Consider the following 24,958-nt stretch of genomic DNA (forward strand, 5'->3'; position numbering starts at 1 on the left):
AGTAACAACTACACTGCACGTCTCCAGAAAATTTACAACAGAAGTATCACAAAATGTTGAAAAAATCTTGTAAACTTTCTCTCCACGATAAGGCATTCTGATTGCTTTTGTCTTTCCTCATAAAATCTATTTTTCAAATTGCCCCATTAGATACACTTTTGGTATTTTTAGCATGCCTTTACAAAACATTAAACTCTAAATTCCTTAATGGATGGGATAGATAGAGTGGAGAGTTAGATATAGACCACAGAATCATTTAAATTTTCTGCCTAAAATATTGCAAGAGCGATGATATTTTACAGGTTATTTACTCTTTTGAAAGTGTTCTAAATAAAGCTTTGAAAAAGAGCAGTTTCTAGTATACAGAACATGAGGGATTTCAAAAGAATGATGGAGATATTTTACTAATATGTCTATACCTGTATTACTAATGGCAAATATATAATAATATCCGGGCAAAAGAATGCCTATTTCCGTTTTGTGATGAAAAGTGGAGTCAGTGAAAATTAGCCCACAAAGAGAATGGAAAACATTCTAACATATAAGGAGAAATTTGCTCTTTTGTTGGAGTTTTTAATCTTTAGTGACAGAATCCTTGGTAATTTAGTAAAGCAGCACACCCCAAACCTGAACTGGGACCCTTGTATGACACATATTCTAAGGGAAGATTGCCACCTACTGGATCACTAGCACCATTCCATCAGGTCTAATATGTAACTGTGGCTCCTTTAAAATAGCAAACTTCATAAATAAACCCCCATCTGTATCCAAAATTTTTGCACAATTATATCAACAGAGGTTTTGAAGATGTCAAATGATTTTAGTTATTCTCCAGAGAGAGCTAAACGTGAGATGCTTCAACACTGGGCTGCAACTGTTCCCTGATCTAGAAGTTACTCTTAACAGCTCATCGGGGAAGAGAGTAAGGAAACTAGATGTCAGCTGGATATGCTGCCTCAATCAAACCAAACTACCATGTTGTATTTGCAATAAATAACTGTTTTTGGAGACTAAACAAGCCTTCATAACTTTTATCTGACTGCTTTGAAGTAGTTCTACTATCTATCTTTCAAATTTTCATCTTTGAAATAACTTCTGTACCACATATGACAAGGATATGGGTAGGTAGAATTATAATGCAATTCAAAGTATATTCATACAAACAGAAAATTTATTGGTGATTTCTCTGGCCAACGGTGTATAACCAAAATTATTATTCTCCATTCAGTAGTTGCATTATTGCTTTTCGTAATATAAGCAAGAAATACTATCTTTCAGTATTGGTGAAGGAAGGGAGGGTCTGAGACTACTTACAACTCCACTGTAAGTTTCTAAATAAAAGTCTTTTACATTTTACTATATTAATATAACAGGTTGGCATTTTAGTGGATTAGCATTAAAAAAAGAGAAAAAGAAGATTTAAATATACAAAACTGCACAATGAGGAAGACTGCCAGCTGGAAGAGTAGACTTAGATTAAGAGCATTGAAGAAAAAGGGAAAATGGAATAGAAACAAGGGTAAGGTTGATCACTAGGAATGAGGGCAAAAAGCTGAGGAATGGAAAAAGATAATAGATATCTAGGAGCAGGAGGCAATATGATATAGAAAGAACAAAAGAGCAAAATTAAAACTCTGGAATTATACAGACCTGGGGTCACTAGCTGGGTCTTTAACTTTGATGAGGATCAATTTCAACTCCTACAAAATAACAATACCAGTGTCCCTGAATCTTTTGTTTTTATTAAATTATATAATGCATATAAAATGCTTAAGAGTCTGGAATATACATTGAATACTTTTTCATTCCACCCTTCCTTTGAAGAGATTAAAAGACAAATAGAAAAATAACAATGATCCTTGGCTATGGTGGATGCAAAAACATGATAAAAAGGAAGAGGCAATAAAAAAAGAAAGAGTAGCTGAAATAAAAAAATAAAAGAAAAATGGCAACAGCAGTAGGAAAAACAAGGTCTTGATGAGAAAATTGACGTGGGAATAAAAACAATACTGGCACAATATGATGGCCGCATTCTCAAAAGAAATAAAATATGCAAATAGCATTTGCATTGACCAATCCACACAGAATAATCAACTTAGCCATTCTCATGACTTTTTGCAGGTATAGAGGTAATTTCCAATTTGCACCTGTAATATTTCTTCTCTATTAAAGATTGTTGTGCTGAATTCATTTCCTTATTTCAATTACCACCACCATTATCTTTTTCATTTCTTGCTTGGGTTACATTTGTCATGTCCTACTGATTTCAGAGTTTGCAATCCCTGCCAAAAGAAAACAAATATTTTGGGTTTTTTTCTCCCTAAAAATAAATTCTAAACTCCTTAACATAACATTTGAGGACAGTCCATGATCTTGCACAACTTGGTTTTTAGTCTAATTTATTTTATTCCTCAATATAGTCTTCTTAACTGCTTTTTCTCCAAGTTGAATTTGTTAATGTTTTTCTCTCTGCCCATCAAAAGCCCATTCATATTTCAAGACCCTGATCTAATGCCAGTTCCTCTATGATCCTTGCCCATTAAGAGGCCAGCCAGTCCAGAAATTGCCACATGCCTGTCTCTAAGGGTACTAAAACATCACTAGAATGAATTGGAGCTGCTTCAAATTAAGTGGGTACATACATATATATACATGTATATATATATATGTGTGTGTGTGTGTGTGTGTGTGTGTGTCTTCAATTGTGCATAGTGTCACAAATTTAGTGTTTTTGATAAGGTCATTTCATTACTTTGAGACCAAATAATGCATAGTACTGTAGCTCTATTTATTTGATGTTCGTGATCCATTTTATCATCAAAATTTCAAATCCTCACAAATAGTTATCTAAATATATCTAATAGTTATCTAATATGAATTGGAGAGAAAAGAGGTAATAGAACCATAGAGAACTGGGAAACAGTTTCTTCCTTACATTCCCTCCAGAGCAGTGATTCTTCATTGTTTAGTGGAAGAAATTGGTAGGCAAATTTATTTCTCTGTATAATATTTGTTAACAGAAAATCAATTTCTGCCCAAATGTACCAAGTAAATACTGAACAAAATCATGAAATAATTTTGAAGGACCCCAAATTTATTAGCCTACTCAGGTTCAAATGATTAGCTTCCTCTGAGTTTACATTCCCTATTGTTTTGTTTTATAGAATTGAACAGTTTTGTCTTCTCCTCTGAGTCCTAAGCAGACAGACTTTCTATTTTATAAAACTTCATATTAGAATAGAAGCATGAACAGTTGCTACAACTTGAATCAAGAAACATACCCTCTCTATTAGTCTCTGGGCACAGAGTCTAGTAAAAATTGGCATCATGTCTTATATTCCACATAGGTAATGCAGTTGGTGAGTTATGGAGACTTAAAATAACAACTTGAATTTTAGATTATTAAATTATAATTAATGGCATGAAACACTCAGGATTTCATACACACACACACACACACACACACACACACACACACACACACTAAATATCAGATTAAAAGTTAGAAATAAACTCAGTCTGTTTTCCCAGGGAGGATTATTGGGTTCCAAATGAAACTGTTAAAAAGTGAATGTACCCTCAAAGCAGCTGCACAAGTTATCTGGTATTTTGTTCTGAATTTTAGATTTATAAAAACCATGTCTCAGCTGCTACCTTTCAACAATTTTATTCTGAGGCAATAAATAATTCAATGTGCTAATTTGACAGATGACTCTCCAGGAGCCTCCTACCATTACTAGCATCATTAGGCCATAATATGCATGAGGAGGATGGGCCATTCAGCAAATGTCCTTCACTTGTTTACCCCTAAAGAGCTGTACTCTGCACAATTAACTAATGAAGCATTATGGGTCTTTTTTTTTCTTCCCTGTTATTTCAATATATCAATGCAGAGAGTCTGAGGGAAAATATATTCTATTTCCTTTTGCTAAGTAAGTATTTATGGGATGGTTGAGACTTCACTGGCGCTCCCAAATGAATAAGGGGAAAATAATAAGATGGTCAAATGGATCATCATCATTATTATTATTATTACTTCCTTTCTTTCCCAGGATTTGTGAAGAAAATACAAAAGCAATTTGGTGCTGAAATGCAAAAAAAAAACCAGTGCTCAAATGGTCTGCTTAATATTTGCTGGTTGTTGAGAACTGGTACACTATCTCCATCATGTTAGGCAATTTTACCTCACCTAAAACTTGATCATATATTCATATTTTTAGACTCATATCCACCTTTGCAATTTAATTCCGGTTTTTAATACTAAAATAGAATTGAGAATATTCTAATTGTGAATATTCTAATTGGGTTTTGCATATGAGACTATCTTTACTGTCCAAATAAACAAAGCATTTTCAAATGAAGTTGCTCAGTAGAGGTCTAAATAGTTCCTTTCCACAGAATTGAATTAAATAAACCAGCTCTTGTTATTGTGCCATCAGACATTTGAATTGCCAAAACAGTTTGCTGTTGGGAACCAGCCATCTAAGATGAAATTGATTTTAGGGACCTCTTTCTTCTATTTGCAGAGAGTCCACTACAGGTTCTTAGTTAATGAAGAAATTGTTACATCCCTTACCACTCCTGGCATTGCTTTGTGGCTTAGAGTGTAGGAAAGGAACTACACCCAAAACCTGCCAATTGGAAGAAAAGTGGGAGGGTTTTAGGAATAGAGCAGTTACATTTTTCTCATTCCAACCATTATCCTGACCCTCAATGATATTGATGTTATTTTTCAGGAGTAATCATTCCTCTTAAGTGTACAGTATTATTTTCTTACAGTTGAAAACACAGGTTCTAGGAACATGATAGTAATCACTATGTTCTCTTTGGACAAAAAATAATAATAAGTATCAATAATCATTGTGATAGTAATAAAATATCTGTGATTTATTAAGTGCCAATTCTGTTCTAAGCCCTTTATGGTATGTATGAGATAATATGAAACAATGGTGTAAAGGGCTTCTTGGTTCCTTGATGAATCTTAAGGCTACATAAAACATTCACATGAAAAGAGAGTGAGAACAATTATATTTTAATAAGTCTTCAGACAAATTCTGGCAGATTTTCAATATCATGTCATCTTTATAGGATGCCTCAGAATTATTTGCCCCTAAAAACTATATACCTCCACACATTATCCCACTTGAACCACCTGTTAATTTCCTATTTTCCAGTAGAGTAAAATGAATATATTCTAACTCAATAACAAGTAAATTTAGTGAAAAAATAATTCAAACAAGTTTCTTCTTTAATATAAATACTCACAGTGATATTAATAAAGCCTTATGGTAAATTACAGATGCCTTTAAAATCAGATAATATTTCTGACATTTTGTAATTATTGAGTTGATTATTATTTAACTCTAAAAATATTATCTCTTCTATGCATATATAAATATGGAATATAATTAGATGGAGTATGTAAGCCCTATTTTTCAAAAGGTGATAAAAAATGGGGAAAGACTACTTGAACGGCAATGAAAGCAATAGTTTCCTTGCTTTCATATTAGATAGAAGGCCATGCATCATCTTTAAAAAACACATCTCATCCACGAAAATCTGAGGAACATTAGTAAGAAGTGGGAACATTTCCAACCAGTCATGCTGGAGGCATGTCTCAAGATTCCTTTGGAAAACATAAAAATCACATTGTAATACAAATGATCATTCCTTTCCATATGAAACCCACAACAAGTTTACTTAAATTTGTTAAATGTGACAGGAAACTTTTCCCACTATTTGAAATCATACCTGTACTAAATACTTCCCACAGACGCACACTCCCGTAGATATGCCACTTAACTGCAGGCTCACAGTTCATCGAACATATTTCTGCTTATTTTGATATCTTTTGTTAAAGAAATCCACAGTAACAATGATGACCAGACAAAGAGAGGGAAAAAAAGCCATTCATCCATTCATGGGTAATTGAATTCTCTCATATTTCATAAACAGACTCCCCATCTGTAGGGTTGTGTTTTATTTGAATAACTTTCTTTAAAAAGCTTTTCCTTATAAGATGGAGAATTACAATAATGTTTAAGAACTCAAGGTCAAAACATTTTTAAGTTAGTTTATTTGATGGCTGCCTTGCTGTGAGAGGAATCACCTCCCTTGTCTCTCCCTTCTCTCCTACAAATTGCCTTTAGACTGGATGTTTATTGCCCAATGTAAAGAACAAAACAGGGAGATCATTAAGCCCAGAATAGCCTGCTGGTGCTTATGACAGTCAGTCCACCAGCCTCAGCCGAGCAGTACACCCAAATCTGCAAAGAAGGAGCCTAGTTTCTGTAACAAAGCCAAGCTGCAAGACATCATTACTGTTAATTACCTGATAAACAAAAAAAGACTTGGTGTCGGTGGCAAAACACCAAATTTGGTGCAGCAGCTGATGCTGTAAAAGACAGTTGGCCCCACTTTGTCCTGTTGAACATTGTGAGATGATTCACCTCCATGAAGAGCTCAAGTAATTATACTCCAACAACTGTGTTTATATGCTCTGTACTCTGTATTGTGCCCTAATGACAACAAACAACCTGTCCTCTGGAAACAGGTGGCATCTGCTAAACATTGAATAGAACGAAACAAAAAGGGATGCTGTCAAATAGTGATTCATTAATATATAAGCCAAAGGACAAAGTACACGAGGGCAGGTGAGAAATATGGAAGCACACTGAACTTTATAACTCCTTCAATAAATAAATGTAAATTAAGTAAAACAAGATAATTTTCATAAAACAGTGACTTTTTTTCAGCTACCTTGGGATATATTACCTTTGGCTACATAGTTCACACTGGAAATATACTAACAAGAATATTTTCACACATACGTATGCACATACACATATGCACAGTTCTTTTGTTTTCATCCTTTTCATTTATATTAGCGTCAATTATGCGTGAAAATCAACTGAAACAAAATAGGCAAATTGAGTGGGGTAGCAGGCACAATAAAGTCAAATTCAGCAAAGATTGTACTATAGATTACCTGTGTCCGTATAATTGCACAACATGGAGTTGATCAAGTGGATCTGGATGTCCTAGGAAAGGTGGTTTAGAATCAGTATTGACATTGGATAGACCTGGCTTGCTCCTTGCCACCCGGGTGGCTGTAGGCGAGTTAGACTTATTGACATAAGTTTTCCATTCTGTAAAAATGAACTTAACAATATGTTTCTTTCAATGTTGTTTGATTTATCCTGTTTTATATACAGTAATAACAAATCTGAATGAAAGGACCTCTCTGTTGCCACTGCTTTAGTGTGTATATGCTTAGCCATAGGGTATATATGTTTAGCCATAGTGTATATATGCTTAGCATAGTGCCCAACACATAGTAAGCTCTCAATAAATGGTGGCTTTTATAGTTGACTTGGAATAAGTATCTTACTATTGAGGCAACTGGCTATTTAAGACAATTAAATAGGGTGGGCCAAACCACAGTTGATTTGATAACTATGTACAAGCAAGATTATACTCCTCACCAGTAGAAACCCTATCAGCTAAGGTAAGAGTACCAAAAGGCACTGAATCTCAGAAACTTCACTACTGCAGGCATTTTTCACATATCTTACGGGATAATGGAATGGATAAATACTCTGAGTTTGAAGTCAGAATGAACTGGGTTCCAATCCAGGCTTTGTGGATTACTAGTCTGCACTTTGGAAAGTTACTTAAACTTCTTAATTCATTTTCTCACCTTAAAAATGAGATGTACAGGGATAAATGCTTTAGAACATAAACAACCTAAGTTTGAATCACAATTCCACTATTTTCTTAGTTATTTAAAATCCTCCTGTTTAAAATGGATATAACAATAATATCCACTTTACAAGGTTGTTGTGAGGATTAAATGATTAAATGAGTCTCTGTGTTAGGCATATAATAAGTCCGGTGTTATGACTTATTACCTACTACTTAGGGCTGTTGAGATGTTACCTACCTGTGATAATAAATATTGTTATTAATAATCACTACCTGCACATGGATCCCACTGTCATGACCCAAATCCTCTTCACGTTTTTCTAAGATTTCAAAATGTAATTATATTCACCAGTATGGCCACTACAATTGCCAGTTGAGAATCTCTGCATATTCCCCCTCCTCATTTGGTTCACCCTGTTTTATATGCAGTAATAGCAAAGCTGCATGGAAGGTCCTCTCTGTTGCCACTACTACAACGAGATCCTAAGTGTCTGTCTTGCAAGATCGCTAAAGCTTCCCATTCTTATGGGTTCTTGCAACAGACAGGGAGGGAAGGGTTTCCTCTGCAATGTTCTGCCACAATTTGTCACTTGGTCCCAGAATACTCATTGTGTTCCAGGGTCCAAAAGGGATCTCATGAAATCAGCTCCTAACTCCCACTTGCGAAGTCCTCAGACCTGCTCCGTGGTCTGCAGAAAACCAAGCCCAAGACCATTCTTTTCACCATTGCAGTCTCTCTGCTCACATACCCCGGAGCTGTAATGATGACACAGTGCTTAAATAACTGGTTGAAAAATAAAAATTTCATTAATGCAAATTATGCATCTTTATATGTAGACAGACAGCATCTATTTATTTACTTTTATATGAACTTAAAGAAATTAATCAAACTGAACTTGTACACTTGAAGCCCCAGAGACTGATTATTTTCAAAGAACCATTGGCCACTGATTGCAAAATCCCATTCTTTTGTTATAAAGACAAATGTCTTGTTTGCCTTCCACAATAAAAAGATTAGTCTGACACAGCACTCTATTCAGTACTATACTCTTCCGTAGTAAACTTTTTTGAGCCTTTTATGACCGTCAATAATTTACATAAATAACTAGAGCATTGAAGTGCACACACTGCAATTCTAAGGTAATGATAGCAACATTGCATTTAGCTTAGTAAGTAAGAATCCGGAATAAAATCGACCACGAAATAATAAAAATAATAGTACACATGTTGTGTTTTATACCTTTCAGTGTATTATCTCATTTAAGACTAAATTCAAAAATAATGATTTATCAGCTCTAGATTCTACTCTAATATTTGTTCTAAAGTTATCCCAATCATTTGCTCATGTAGAATCATAAGCTTTAAGTTAGCTGTTTAAAATATCCAGATTTCTTGTCAGGAACTCCTATCCGCTATCCAAAGAAAGACCCTTTATATGCAGAGTTGAATCATTCTCTTATTGTTGCCATGTTGATTAAAATTTTTCTGATAGGGAGTTATTGTTACAGTGTGTATGTATACATCACATTTCAATACAACATATAGCAAAGAATATCCATAAGACTTGGGAAATGTAGATAAAAAGATGGTATTATATTAGTAATTTTATTCATTTGTATGTCACACAAATGACATTTCTAAATAAGTTTACTTTTAAAGTGGCAAAAGTGAGGTGTGGTTAAAGTATTAATATAAGTGAAGTTCCAAGTGTTAATAAAAAACTGAAAATGTTCAAGGTATAAAGATGCTTAAGATGTATGTTTGAAATTGAACCACAGAATTCCGTAGGTCTTGCAAAGCTGGGCTACATGATTGAGGCAGATGGTTTTGAGAGATTACAACCAGCACACCAAACTTCAGTCAACTTGAGAAATGCTCAGCCAGACAAAGACAGTGAGTGCATCTTCCTTGATTCCCGATGTCACGTCTACAATATTTGCATCAGTGAAATGATGGAACTATTACCGAGTTCTTCCTCATTTCTCTCACTATGTATTTTACTATCATTCTCCAAAACTCACCATCTCTTTCTCTAAAGGAAGTTTAGAGTATTTATAACAATAAAATACTTTGAACTTGTGGAATAGAAGCTGTATTCTTTATAAGCATTGGTTTTATATAAACCCTTATGCAAAACCTTGGGAAAGATGTTTTCAACAGTCAAAGCTAAGCTTTGATTTAAAATTAGCCATGTTTAGGGATTATCATCCCAATACAATTGTTCTAAATTTCAGCAATTTTAATATTTTTGTTAACCTAATGTATAAACTCAAGAGAGCAAACTTTTTTTTGTTGTGTGTTCGCTAAGGTATTAATGCTGACTCATCAAATATTTATTGCTGTTTTTGTTATGTGCCTCATTCTATTTGTGTTAAGACCTTTTGTCTCTAGTCTAAAGCAATAAAGTGAATGCTTCCTAGCCTATCGATTAGGATAGGCCAATTTTCACACTAACAAAATAAGAAGCTGAGTTTAATAAAATACTTTTTCTACTGGCTGTAGGTGAACTAGAGACTTGACGATGTTGGCAGAGGTCAACCAAGAGGACAGAGGTCAGATCTGCGGTAAATCAACTTCCAGGAACAAATCACCGAACACTATAAAAATCAAAAGTGGTTCTTTAAGAGACCAGCTTGACCCTCCTTAACCAGAAAATAACATCTGACCTGGCAGTGAAATTTATCACAACATTTCAATTAAAACTTGGCAGGCATACTAGCAACATACGGTTCTTCTACAGTTGACCTTGTTACAGGAAAAACAGAAAGGAAGGGAAAAATGATATTCTTGCTTCATATTATGTAACAATAGGATCTATACAATAAAATTTCCTCAACCACATGAAGTTCTCTGGAAACAAGGTTAATACATTAAGTGTGGATAAAATGCAACTTTGCAACAATTGTTTTCTGTTCAGTTCCTTCATATATTTTCATCTTTATGACATTAAAACAGCTTTTAATATTATCAGTTAGGCAATAACCTGATTAGTGTTTCATTTATTTTACATAGAAGTAGATATTTGGAGTTTTATAAGCTAAACAAAATACTTTTAAGTATCTCCCTTTTAAATTTAGATTTTTAGTCAGTTATGTATTCATATTCTGCTTTGCAAGTAACTCCGTCATATGGCTTTTCTCCCAGAGGAAAACATACTAGAGAGAAGTATGTCAAAAATCAGGAGAAAAATTAATCTCATACATTGCAGTTCTTCTGGATGTAGTAATTGTGATCTTAATACCCAGCATAATGTACAATATTTAAAGATGAGTGTTTTTTCTAAATGACTTGTATTGTCTCATCAGTTCTCACCATAAAGGAAGTGTAAAGATAATGTACACAGCTTAACTCAAATGACATCACATTTTTGACAAGGGGTCTTTTTACAGATAGATAAATCTTGTGATATAAGAAGTTTATTTTTCTTGAACTATTTAATTTCATACTGTGCTTTACATGTATACTGAAAGAGTCATAGAAGACAAGGATATTGCCTTCTTTGCCAATAGTTAACTGTGTGACCGTTCAAATGCAAATAATTTCACCTTTGCACATCTGTAAAGTGAGATGGCAGATTTAGATAATTTTAAAGATCTCTTTTAGTTTTAAATAGCTATAATTGGTTAAGTATTTCAAATATAAAATAATAATATAATCCCAATTAGTTGCAGAGTCAAGATAAAGCATATTGTTTTTTTACTTCCAGACTATAGCAACATTTGAAGTTTTGAGTTTTTGGTAATAATTCAGAATGAAGGCACCGTGTACAATTTGCCTTATCAATGCAGACATCAAAGCCTAAAATCTAATAGAAGGCAGAACGATTACGGTTGTGTTACCAGGGGCAAAACATCAGGGAAGCAGTTATGGCCATGATATCTTTATGATTAGATAGATAGATGTAGATATTTACTCATACATTTATAATTAATTTATCTCTTTACTGTGAATGGTAATATCAAAATATATAAACATATTCTGTATCATTAAGTTAATGAACTTACAACAGATGTCAGTGTCTGTGTTAATATTTTTATTTTCAATCAAACCGGCATTTATTAGAAATAATTTAATCATCACAACCACTTAAGTAAAGACCTGGCATGCATTGTATACAGAAGTGAACGCCAAATAACAACTCAACAAATAGAGCAAATGAAAGATTTGCAAGAAATCAAATAGAGAAAAGTGATGGAGCAATTAAAGCAGTATGTGACACACAATAAAAATCATAACAAAATGGAAAGTATCTGCAATATACAATATTCCCTTGCAAACTGTGACTAGGTTTCAGAAAAACATTTTCAGTCATTGAATTAATATTTTTCATTTGGACTTTATTAAAAGATTGACTTTACAATTTTATTTTTATTAGAGAAGTTGTGAGTTTACAGAACATGCATGCATAAAATACAAAATTACCATACACCACCCCAGCACCAATATCCTGCATTGGTGTGGAACATTTCTTAAAATTGATGATAGCACTTTTTAATAATTGTACTATTCTTTTAGCAGTAATTACCTTTGTTGTAATTGATGAAAGACTATCATATATAGTTTACATTAGGTATATTTTCCCATATACCACCCTATTATTAACACCTGATATTAGAATTGTATATTTGTTATAATTAATGAAAAAACATTCTGAAATGTGTACTATTAACTATAGTCCATCACGTATAGTAGGATTCACTGTATTATACAGCCTTATGTTATATCTTTTAGTTTTTATTCTGGTAACATATATGACCTAAAGTTTCCCCTTATAATCACATTTCCCTTATAGCCACATTATAAACACCTATATAATCCAGTGCTGTTAATTATACTCAGAATATTGTCCTACCATCATCATCAACCATTTCCAAATCTTTACAATAAAACTAAATTTATTTAGGTTTATTCCTATTTCCTGGTAACCTAAATTTTAGATTCTAACTTTATGAATTTGCTTATTACAATTATTTCATGTCAGTGAGATCATACAATATTTGTTCTTTTATGTCTGGATTGTTACACTCAGCATAAAGGCGTCAAGGTTCATCCACTCATTTTCCTTGGCTGATGAACACTTGGGTTGCTTCCGTCTTTCAGCAATTGTAAATAATGCTGCTGTGAACATCAGAGTGCAAATAGCAGTTCGAGTCCCTACTTTCAATTCTTCTGGGTGTATACCTAGTACTAGGAGTGCTCAGTCATATGGTAATACTATATTTAGCTTTCTGAGGAACTGTCAAAACTGTCTTACACAGCAACTGAACCATTTTACATTCCCACCAGCAATGTATGTGTTCCTAATTCTCCCAATCCTCTCCAGCACCTGTAGTTTTCTGTTTGTTTCTTTTTGGTAATAGTAGCCAACCTAGTGGCTATGAATGATATCTCATTGTGGTTTTGATTTGCATTTCTCTAATAGCTAGTGATGTTGAACATCTTTTTGTACTTTTTCAGCCATTTGTATATTCTCTTTGGAGAAATGTCAATTTAAGTCTTTTGCCCAGTTTTCAATTGGGTTGTTTCTCTTTTTATTATTGAATTGTAGGATTTCTTTATATATTCTAGATATTAAACCCTTATTGGATATGTGGTTACCAAATATTTTCTCCCATTGAGTGGGTTGTCTTTTCACTTTCTTAACAAAATCCTTTGAGGCACAAAAGTTTCTAACTTTGAGGTCCCATATGTCTATTTTATCTTTTGTTGCTTGTGATTTGGGTGTGAAGTCTAAGAAACCATTGCCTAGCACAAGATCCTGAAGATGCTTCCTACATTTTCTTCCAGCAGTTTTATACTCCTATTTATTATACTTAGATATTTGAGTCATTTTGAAGTAATTTTTGTATATGGGTAAGATACGGGCCCTCTTTCATTCTTCTGCCTACAGATATCCAATTCTACCAGCACCATTTCTTGAAGAGATTATTTTTTCCCTATTGAGTGGACTTGGCATTCTCATAAAAAATCAGTTGGCCACAGGGGGTGTATTCTGAACTCTCAATTTGATTCCATTGGTCAGTATACCTATCCTTTTGCCAGTATCAAGCTGTTTTGACCACTGTCACTTTGTAATGTGCTTTAAATTTAGGAAGTGGGAGTCCTCCAGTTTTGTTCTTTTTCAGAATGTTTTTGGCTATTTGGAGCTCCTTACTCTTCCAAATAAATTTGATAATTGCCTTTTCCAATTCTTCAAAGTAGCCTCTTGTAATTTTGACTGGGATTGCACTCAATCTATAAATCATTTTGGGTTGAATTGACTTTTTTTTTTTCCATTTTTTGTCAAATGAATTCTATTTGGTTAATAAATAAACCATTTTCTTTCCACCGATCTAAGTCCATTTAAATATTTATTCTTCTAATCCATGAAAAAGGAATGTTTTTCCACTTATTTAGGTCTTCTTTGATTCCTTTCAGTAATGTTCTGTAGTTTTCTATGTACAAGTCCTTCACATCCTTGATTAGATTTATTCCTAGATATTCAATTCTTTTTGTTGCTGTTGCAAATAGATTTTTTTTTCTTTTTTTTCCTCCTCATATCATTCATTACTACTGTATTGAGCCTTTTATTTCTTTTTCTTGCCTAACTGCTCTGGCTAGAACTTTCAGTTCAATGTTGAAAAACAATTGTGACAGTGAGATTCCTTGTCTTATTCCAGATCTTAGAGGAAAGCTTTCAGTCTTTCACCACTGAGTATGTTAGTGGTGGGTTTCTCATATATTTTCTCTAACATGTAGAGGAAGATTCCTTCTATTCCTTATTTTGCTAAGTGTGTTTTTTTTTTTAATCAAGCAGGGGCGCTGGGTTTTGTCAAATGCTCTTTCTGCATCAATGGAGATGATCATGTTTGTTTTTCTCTTTGTTTTGTTAATGTAGTGTATTACATTAATTGATTTGTGTTGAACCACACTTGCATACCTGGGATAAAAACCCCATTGTTCATGGAGTATGATTCTTTTAATGTGCTGTTGTATCTGATTTGCAAGTATTTTGCTGAGAATTTTTGCATCTATATTCATAAAAGGAATTGGTCTGTAATTTTTTTTTTCTTGGTGTATGTTTATCTGGCTTTGGTATTAGAGTTGGACTCATAGAATGAGTTAGGTAGTGTTCTCTCCTCTTCAGATTTTTGGAAGCATTGGAGCAGGATTGGTATTAATTCTTCTTGGAATGTTTGTTTGGTAGAGTTCACATGTGAAGCCATCTGTTCCTGGGCTTTTCTTTTTGAGGAGTTTTTTGATGACTGATTCAATCTCTTTTACTCGCAGTTAGTCTGTTGAGGTCTTCTCTTTCTTCTAGAGTCAGTGTAGGCTGTTTGTTTCTAGGAATTTGTTCATTTCACCTATGTTGTCTAATTTTTTGGCATATAATGTTGATAGTATCCTCTTATGATCATTCTTCTTTCTGTGGTTCAGTAATAAAGTCCCCTCTCTCATTTCTGATTTTATCTTTTGTGTCTTCTCCCTTTTTTTGATAGTGTAGCTAAGGTTTGTCAATTTTATTTTTCTTTTCAAAGAACCAACTTTTGGTTTTGTTGATTCTATTTTTTTTATTATTATCAATTTCATTTATTTCTGCTCTAACCTTTGTTACTACTGTCCTTCTGCTAGTTTTGGGGTTCATTTGCTGTTCTTTTTCTGGTTCTTCCAGGTGTGGAATTAGGTGTTTGGTTTCAGCTCTTTCTTCTTTTTTAATATAAGCTTTTAGAGCTATAAATTTCCCCCTCAGCATTGCCTTTGCTGCATCCCAAAAGTTTTAATATGTTGTTTCCTTATTTTCATTTGACTCAGAGTATTTATTGATTTCCCTTGCAATTTCTTCCTTGATCCTTTTACTATTTAAGACTATGTTATTTAATGTCCATATATTTGTGGATTTTCCAGTTCTCTTGTTATTCATTTCTGGCTTTATTCTATTATGGTCAGAGAAGATCTTTATATAATTTCTATCTTTTTTTTAAATTTATTGAGACTTGTTTTGTGACCCAACATGTGGTCTATCCTGGAATTCATGTACACTTGAGAAGAATGTATATCCTGCTGTTTGGGGGTACAATGTTCTGTGAATGTATGTTAGGTCTAGTTCATTTGTCATATTTTTCAAGTTCTCTGTTTCCTTCTTGATCATCTGTCTAGATATTCTATCTATTGATAAGAGTGGTATATTGAAGTGTCCAATTATTATTATAGAGGTGTCTACCTCTCCCTTCAGTTTTGCTAGTATTTGTGTCTAAGGAGTTCTTCTTGTCAACAACTCATAGCTGGATCATGGTTATTTTATCTCTTCTGCCAATCTGTGTCTTTTGAGTGGGGTGTTTAATCCATTAACATTCAATGTTCTTACTGTAAAGTTAGTACTTCAGTCATTTTGTCCTTTGGTTTTTATATGTCACATCTTTTTTTTTTTTTTGCATCTCTTTTCTTTTATTGCAACCTCCTTTTATGTATAGTTGATCTTTTGAGGTATATATGACTGATCTCTTTCTCTTCTGTTTCTGTATATTTTAAAATTATTTTCTTTGTGTTTACCTTGGGGTTTATATTGCACAACCTACATCTATAACCTACTAATTTAAAAATATACCAACTTAACTTCAGTAATGTCCTACAATCTCTGAGTCTTCATTTTTTCACGCTTCTCTAAGGCACTTTCTCTTTCCTTTCTTTTACTGTCAACCTGCTGAACTCCCTTTAATAATTCTTTGGGGGAAGTCTTTTGTTGACAAACTCTCTCAGTTTCTGTTTACCTGTGAATATGTTAAACTCTCCCTCATTTTTGAAGGACAGTTTTGCCAGGTAAAGAATTTCTGACTAACAGATTTTCTCTTTCAGTGCCTTAAATATATCATACTACTACCTTCTTGCCTCTATGGTCCCTGATGAGCACACTGTCTTACTGAGGATTCCTTGTATGTGAAGAGTCCTTTTTCTCTTGCTGCTTTCAGAATTCTCTTTGTCTTTGGTATTTGACATTCTGATTAGTATGTGTCTCAGAGTAGGTCTATTAAGATTTATTCTGTTTAGAGTATGTTGCACTTCTTGGACAAGTATATTTATGTCTTTCATGAGAGTTGAGACATTTTTGGCCATTATTTTCTCAAATATTCTTTCTGACCCCTTTCCTTTCCCATGACATATATGTGTGCTTCATGCTTTCACTCAAATCCCTGAGACCTTTCTCAAGTTTTTCTATTCTTTTCTCTATCTATTCTTCTGAATGTATGATTTCACTTGCCCTGTCTCCTAGTTTGCTGATTCTTTCTTCTGCCTGTTCAAATATGCTTTTCTATGCCTCTATTGTATTTTTATTGTATTTGTTTTTAGGTATATTGGACAAAGGAATAGCAAGATTCTGATCCTCAAGTAAAGAGAAGCTCACAATTTGAGTCCTATGATCACCAAGACCTCTCCCAGGGATAATTTTATGACCATGATACAACCAACTCGGGTCCAAACAGAGTCCAACAAAGTTTGGGGTAGCTGAGGAAGTGGGAACAGGGGGATGGAAGAAAGCAATTTGTGTAGAGGGGGGGTACCAGAAATTTGTGTCAGGGTTCTCACAGACTCTGTGAGTCTTTGGCCAAAAGCAGAGCAAAACTCCTTAAGGCTTAACAGAAAGTGACTTCTATGGGCTTGAGAACAGAACAGTGTAGAGCTAGTGTAGGCACATGCAGCATGAAGTGCCATGGTTAACAGGTTAACACATCGTGAAAATCTTGGGCAACCAGATTAGACATCAGAAAGGATCTGAATTAACAGTAAGGACCATGCCCTAAATAAGGTTATTCTACCTCACTCTAATAAAGTCTCAAATCAAATCCTGACAAGATAATCTTGGGAGACAAGAGATTGGAGGTTGAATCCATCTAGGTAAGATGGGCTTGCGAGTGTTCTATAAAACTGCCTCCCTAAAAACATAAAACTAAGGCTATAACAAGTTCAAGATTATCAGCTAAATATAAAACTGCCTACTAGAGCAAAAATCAATGCTCTCAGAAGAAAATAAATCCAGACTCCCTATAGCATATTATCAATAAAGCACATGGCAAAATCAATAATTACATGCAAAGAAACAGGAAAATGTGATCTGTAGTTAAGATAAAAAAACAAAAAACAAACAAACAAACAAAAACAATAGCAATCAACACTGAGATGGCCCAGATGTTGGATTTAGCAGGAAAATATCTTAATTATGTCTTTATATTATGAATGTAAAGCTATTATAAATGTTTATAGATATACAGGAAAGCAAGTTCAAAGAATTAAATAAAAACATGTTCTTAGTGAGGGAACAGATAGGGACTATCAACAAATAAATGTAAATTATAAAACAAGAATCAAAAGGAAATTCAAGAATCCCAGTGGGATGAAAAGTGATTAACAGGAGATTGGAGAAGGCAGATGGAAGTGTCACCGAACTTTACAAAAGATCAGTAGAGATAATCCAATGTGAAAACCAGATTAAAAAGATTGAGGAGAAAGAACAGGTCCTTCTGGCGCAAAAGCAAATAGTCTGGAATATATGTAAAAAATGTCTCAGAAGATGAAGAGAGTGAAAATTAGAGCTTAAAACTATGTTTGAATAAATAATGGTCAAAAATTTCCCAAAACTGATGAAAATATTTACTTACCTAGCAATCCCCAGTTAGGTTAAGTACAAAGAAAATCATACTTTGGCATTTCTTAGTTATGGATGAAAACTGATACTAAACAAAAGGCAACCAGAGAATAAAAGACAAATATATACACTCAGAAACAAGGGAAATTAGAAGAAATTGGAGCACCTTTAAAGTGCTGAAAGAAAAAAAAAAAATTCACCCTAAATTTTACAGCCAGAGAAAACTCCCTTCAAAAATGAGGGTGAATTGCAGACATTTTGTAGATTAACAAATGCTGAGAGATTTTATTGTCATCCAACCTGAACCATAAGTAATGTTAAAAGGTATTCCTCAGATCGAAAAGAAATGAACTCAGATGGAAAAGTCACAGCTATAGAAAAGAAAGAATATCAGGAATGGTAAATAACTAGGTAAATATAAAAGATTTTTTTTTTAAATCATGTAATTTCCTTAAAATTCTACTGACTGTTCAAAGCAGAAATAACAATATTGTAAGGAGGGGGTTATGACACATATAGAAGCAAAAGATAAGACAATAATAGTATAAAGGGTGGGGACTTGTAAGTAGATTTGTACTGAACTATGACATAAAACTAGTCATTAAACTAACCAAAAATTACCGAATTTCTAGAAGAAAACATGAGAAAATCTTCACAATCTTGAGGAAGGTGAAACTTTCTTATACAAGACTCCCCCCAAAAAGTATTTTTCATATGAAAATGATATGATAAATTTCACATCATCAAAATAAAAACACTTTGCTCTTAAATAGATGCTATTAATAAAATGAAGAGGCAAGCCACAGCTTGTTTTATACATTTATATTCTGAAAAATGCCTTTCTTCGAGGATAGATGCAGAACAATTACAAATTAACAATAAGATAAACAGACCAATAAAAACTGTCAAAAGTCTTGAACAAATACTTCAGCAAAGAAAATACACAATAGTGCAATAGACATATGAAGAGACATTTAACACCGTTAGTTATCAGTGAAATTCAACTTAACAAGACACTACTTCACACACACTAGAATAGTTAAAATAATTTAATGTCAAATCTTGGTGAGGATGTGGAACATTTGGAACTCTCATGTATTACTGGAGAGAGTGTAAAATAGTATAATCATGAAGAAAACAGCCCAGCAGTTTCTTATAAAGTTATTATACACCTACCCCATTATCCAGAAATTCTCCTCATGCATACTCCACCCACAATGAAAATAAGTCCAGAAAAAGTCTTGTATACAAATAGTCATAGTATCTTTTTTCACAAAATTCAAAAAACTAGAAACACAATTCAAATGTCCATCAACTGGTGAGTAGATAAACCACTGTGGTATATTCATACAATTTAATACTAATTAGCAATAAAAAGAACAAACTATTGGTATACACATTAACATGGATAGATATAAAAAATATATGTTATGTGAAAGAAACCAGACACAGAAGAATGTATACTTTATGATTCCATTTACATAAAACCCTAAAATAAATGTACACTATACTGTCAGAATCAGTGGTTGTCTTGGGCAAAGGGTAGGAAAGGGGGTTTAACTGAGAAATGACAGGAGAGCTTTCTGGGTGTTATAGATTGAACTGTGTCCCCCAAGAAGACATGTTCACATCCTAATCCTCAGTCCTATGAATGTGAGTTTATTCATAAACGGGATCTTTGAAGATGTTACTAGCAAAGATGAGACCAAACTGGATCAGGGTGAGACCTATAAGAAAGGGAATTTGGACAGAGAGACAGATAACCCAAGCAGAGAGAGAGGGACGGGGGTGAGGTTGGAGGGAGGAGGAGTCAACAAGGGTGAGACAAGGCCATTTGACAGAAGCAGAGATTGCTGGCAAGTCACCTCCAGACCCCTACAGATTCCAGCAGAAGCATGGTCCTGTTGACACCTTCATTTTGAACTTTGAGCCTCCAAAACAGTGAAACATAATTCTTGTTGTTTAAGCCAACTAGCAGCCCTGGCAAACTAAGACACTGGAATATGGAAATGTTCAGTGTTTTGAATGGATGAAGGTTACATGAGTGTATAAAATTGTCAATACTCAAATTTACTTAAAATGGGTGCATTTTATTTTATGGATTTATAACATGATCTCAACTTTTACAAATGTACTATTAAACTGGGAATTCATTCACTAAGAAATTAACAGTAATTATAATGAACAGTGGTATCACAAAAATTTTTTCATTTTTTTTGGCTTCTTTGGGTTTTTCCCCAATGTTCTCCATTGAATCTGTATATGTGTTGTTATTAGATAAATAAATTGTCATGAATAAATTTGACAGGATCTATTAATATATTTAAATATAATATATTATAGAAAATTTAGCTGAGTATTCAGCGGAGAAACTATGCTCAGAAATCCATTTGAAATTTCTGAGGACTCTACTTCAGTGTTTTGCTTAGAATTTATTGAAGTAAGTTATTATTGACAATTAAAAGGATGTTTAATATGAAATTGGACAGATTGGGGAATATGAAAGTAAATTTACAGAAATAAATAGCACTTCTTGGTGACTAATCAACTTCTGGGTACTGGAGATGGAGCACTGTTTAAATTAATTTGGGATTTGAAAGTATGAATACCAGAAGATCTGTAGTGCTGCAATGACAATAGGAAAAGTATGATTTTATGGCAAGTTGTGTGGCTTGTCACCATTGCCTACCAGATTGAGAATTATATTAACATGTAATAGATGCTTAATACGTATTTACTGAAAAATATGTCAGGAAACAAATATGAATAGAAAAAAATCTCTCATATCATAGTCTGAAACTGAGACTAAGAGACATATTGAGTTGCCTGTGGTCATTCATAACTGAGTTTGGGTTAAATAATAATAATATTCATTTTCATAATACCCACAATTTAAGATTCTTAAGGGGAGGGACTTTGTCTTCTTTGCCCAGTACATAGAAGAATAACTGCCTTTTGAACACACTATAAATGTATATTTAATGAGTACATCCACTTTAATGAACTCCCTCCAAATATCTCACCAAAACACACATAATAAACATAAATATATTAAGGCAATAATAAATTATATATAATATGTTGGCAAATATTGATTGTTGAGTTTGTTAAGGCAGAATGAGGGCCCTCAAGAAATAAGACCATAAAGGGTATCTCGTTTAACCCTATCCTGCTCTGACCCTCTCACACTCTCCACCTCTCCCCACCACATCCTAATCCCTAGAGGACCAAGGGAAAATAGAACCTTGCAGGGACTTAGGCTAGACAGAAATCTTTCTCTCAGTTAAAGCAGTTAGCTTGTCTTTTCCATTTATCTATATCATTCACATTTATCCCACATTTAAAAAGAAATTCTGTCTTTATGTGCCAGACTAATCTTCTAGTGTGCATAGAAATAAATTCTAAGAAAATAAAATGGTTCTTCATAGAATGTGGGAGCATTTTTAAATCTTCAATTCTTATATTTTATCTCTCAATGTCAGTTTTCCAAGAGGTGTTCATTCAATTTTCAACATATACATAGCATCAACACAGTGTCAAAGAATGTCTTTGTCACAGCTGGTATCCCAATGAGCTATTAATTTCTTTTGAAGTCATGTTCCTTTGTGACATAAGCAGATCACGTATACATGTATTGGAAGAAACTATTTTCATGATTTTAATACACAACCTATATTCATTGTTAGACTCATAATCAAATATGGTCTCATTTGATAAACAAGCCAGATAGATGACCTATAATTCTTTTTGATGAGAATATCTAATATTTAAAAATCATGAATACCGATGCAGGATTGATACTGCATAAGGTTACTCTAATTTTCATGTGAAGTCCAAGTGTTGTAACAATTATGGCTTATTATGTTGTCAAAGAGAGACCTGTATTCATTAACTATTTCCAACTCAAGACAGACTGTTGCTGCCAACAGACTTTTCAATAACCTGTGACAATCCAGTCTATAGAGGTTAGAATCTAGCTACTGCATGGTCATCATTTTGTCTGTTTCTAAATTATCTGGCTTTTTTTACACAGAGATCACAGATAAATCCCTTGTTCTTGTTTATTGTTGATGGAGTCTTCCTCTTGTCCTCAGCATAATGCATATTATTTTCCAGTGATCATTTGCTTCCTGTTACTCATTGCTTTCATCTAGCACAGCACATGGAGGCAAGAAAAAAGGGTAGGGAGGACGGCCATCCGAATCATATATATTGCTTTTAATTTAGTTTCTATGAAGAAAGCAACAAGTCCTTCACTTGAGATATTTCATCCATCTCCTTGTCTGTGCATCTTGTCCATTTATGCCACCCCACATGACCTTGTCTATGCAGGGTTCCTCCAGAGTCTGCTCCTCTCTGAGGTTAGGATCAGACACCAGTGGATACTTGCATGATGATCACCAATTCAAATACTTCAACAAAAGTATAATATATGCCCTGTTTTAGAAAAATAAATAAAACAGTTGAATGATAAATGACATTTCCAATCTGTCATGCAAGAGATTTTAATGTACAATTTTACATTAAACTTTCAGGTAAAACTGCTTTGTTTGAAACTGCAGTTCTTTTCTTCAACTTGAAAATGAAATGTCATGTAAGTCTAAGGTCAATGGATCCATTTTTTTGTATGTAGAAAAGTTCAAGAAAAAGCAATTGAAAAGGCATTCAGGTTATTTAGATTACAATGCAGTATCCTTGTTCCCAATCCTATATAGGGCACTCACAGAAGAAAGAAAAAGGATGAGTGTTTCTTTTCATTTATCCCTGCTCACAGATACAAATATTTTACGTTTGGGGATCTATAAAGGTCTCTTGAGTTGGGTTAATTGAGATGTGAAAAAATGTATAAAAGGATAACTACGGTCTTTCACATGAAATATGCCACAAAATAACCATCCTTATCGTTAGAACTCTCATCACATTGAACTTATAACACTAATTATGATGGTGGTGATGTTATTGGAGGAGGAGGAGGAGATGGAGAAGCAGCAGCTGCACTGTGTTGGAACATTATTTTATAACTTGATAATGCCATTTTTATTCTTGTTATAAGCTCTTCAGTGGAAATGTAGGGAAAACAAACTTTTTGCTGAAAAATTTCTTGCCTAATAGTCACAGCAAAAATTGCTGTCTGTATAGATACTGTTTATACAAGTACGTATAACCATTTAATGAAATATACATGTTTCATTAAATATAATATACATATATTTCATAGGCTTGAAAACAATGCTTTCATTAATAAAACCTGGGGATGAAAGGAAAATGAGGTTGATTAATTGCATATTTTATGAGCAAATAAAAGAAATACAGAAGGTGCAGCCAAAATCTTCTGCTGGCAAAGACTGATACTCTGATCATGCAGAATTTGTGTTCTCTTTGCTTCAGGAACTCACATTCTTGATTGCTGATGAAAATGAAGAGCAATGTTGGGGTAATTAAAGTTAATTTACTGGCTCATAAACTTTAATACATTAGATGACTTGTAAGGCCCTGACTAGAACAAAAACCAAGACAGGAATTATTCCAGGCAAAAACATCTTGCACATTTTTAAGTGACTATGATAACCATGATCAATGAAACAACATCCTTAGTAAATATCACTTAGTAAGTATAACTCATTAAAAATTTTACATATTTTAGTATCCTGTATACTTATGTATTTCTATCATGTTTCACTTGTATCCTTTCTGAATATAGTAACTTCATGTTCTGTTTTACTTTTAAAATGCCATGAGAGACTAATACTCTGCATAAAATGAATTTAAAATAATGCAAGTTCTGATATTTATGATCTAAAGTTCTATATTAATGATTCATTCTCTTGGCATCAGGTTCTGATCCATACTAAATGCTGCTATGCTTAGGAGACCTGACACATTTATCTTCATCATTCATAGTTGGTATGAATCACTTTATCAAGCTCTGTCCTGAGAACTTAAAAATGGGAAAATATTAAGTGCAAGAAAACATAACAATGCTTAGTGCCTGAGAATTGAGAGGCAGCCATCATAAGGGAAAATCAGCACGTGGAGGAGGAGGGAGGCAATTGGAAACTAACTTTGTGAATTTCACATTTTTCACTGCTAGTTGTTGTTGTTTGTTTGTTTTTGCTACAGAGCAAGGAAGGACCTTGGTTTACTCTGTAAGCTAGATGAAGCAGCCTTACGTTCTGAGGCATGCAGAGGTTATTGACAATGTCTGGTTGACACTCTGGTGACTTTCTTTGACATTTGTCCCTGTGAGGCTTAAGAAAGGTATCATTTTCTTCAAAGCTCTCCTCCACTCTCTCTCCCTTACCCCCACGCTACAAAGCTTGGTGGAACAATCCATTGCCTCCAGATTCTTTAGGAATAGTATTCATGAGTAGATGTCCGATTCTTGTAAATGGCATTTGGCTTATGCTGCGATTTATTTGTTTATTCATTTGCCAGATAATGGAGGAAGAACTGGTAAAGCTGAGGTCAAACTGACATATACAGTAAGATGTGTGATTTTAGAGCCAGACAGCTCTGCAGATGCGGGTTGACAGTCGCCGACTATGGAACTGTCATCCCCATCATGGTTAGGCATACTAAATGGCATGACACTTTAACAGGGCATGTCAATTCAATGAAGAATGATAAAGACTAAGT

This window comes from Choloepus didactylus, chromosome 11 (assembly GCF_015220235.1).
Source record: "Choloepus didactylus isolate mChoDid1 chromosome 11, mChoDid1.pri, whole genome shotgun sequence".
Classification (NCBI taxonomy): Eukaryota; Metazoa; Chordata; class Mammalia; order Pilosa; family Megalonychidae; genus Choloepus; species Choloepus didactylus.